Below are 553 nucleotides of genomic sequence, written 5' to 3'. Positions count from 1 at the left end.
AAATGTTATGGTAAAAAGATGGAGTGGGCCCAGTGCTGAGCTTGTGGGGCTTGATGGGTCGCAGATTCCTCATGTCCTTGCATGTTTGGGGGCTCCTCTCCCCCCTCGCCCTTTTCCAGCATTGCAGAGGAGCTGGAAGTGGGGCTGGCCTTTGGCTCAGAGGCCTGGGGGCAGCGGGAAAGGAGGCTAGGACTTCCTTCCACCCGGCGCCCGGAAGACAGAGGGCAACCAGCCGGGGCAAGGCAGCCTTCAAGAGACTCTTTCCAGGTGGTTCCTTGCACCTGGTGACCCGGCCCCCTGCCATCAGCCAGCCCCACAGCCCCTGGCAGGTTCTGTCTCCATCTGCTCAGTCCTGGGACTCCAGGTTGGGAAGCTGGGGAGCCCCCCTCCCCAGAGGCTGTGATGGGGGAGAAGCAGGGCAGGTCCTAAAGGAAGCATGAAGCCACTGTGCTTCCCTGTGGGCCCAAGAGCTCCTCAAATTGCCCCCGGCCCCTGCTCTTGTGGCAGGCCTCTGTGCGAACCCGGCTGCAAATTGGTGGAGAATGCAGTATTC

Source organism: Eschrichtius robustus, chromosome 2, assembly GCF_028021215.1.
Source record: "Eschrichtius robustus isolate mEscRob2 chromosome 2, mEscRob2.pri, whole genome shotgun sequence".
Taxonomy (NCBI): domain Eukaryota; kingdom Metazoa; phylum Chordata; class Mammalia; order Artiodactyla; family Eschrichtiidae; genus Eschrichtius; species Eschrichtius robustus.
The sequence above is the reverse complement of the archived record's forward strand: the minus strand, read 5'-3'. Positions refer to the sequence as shown.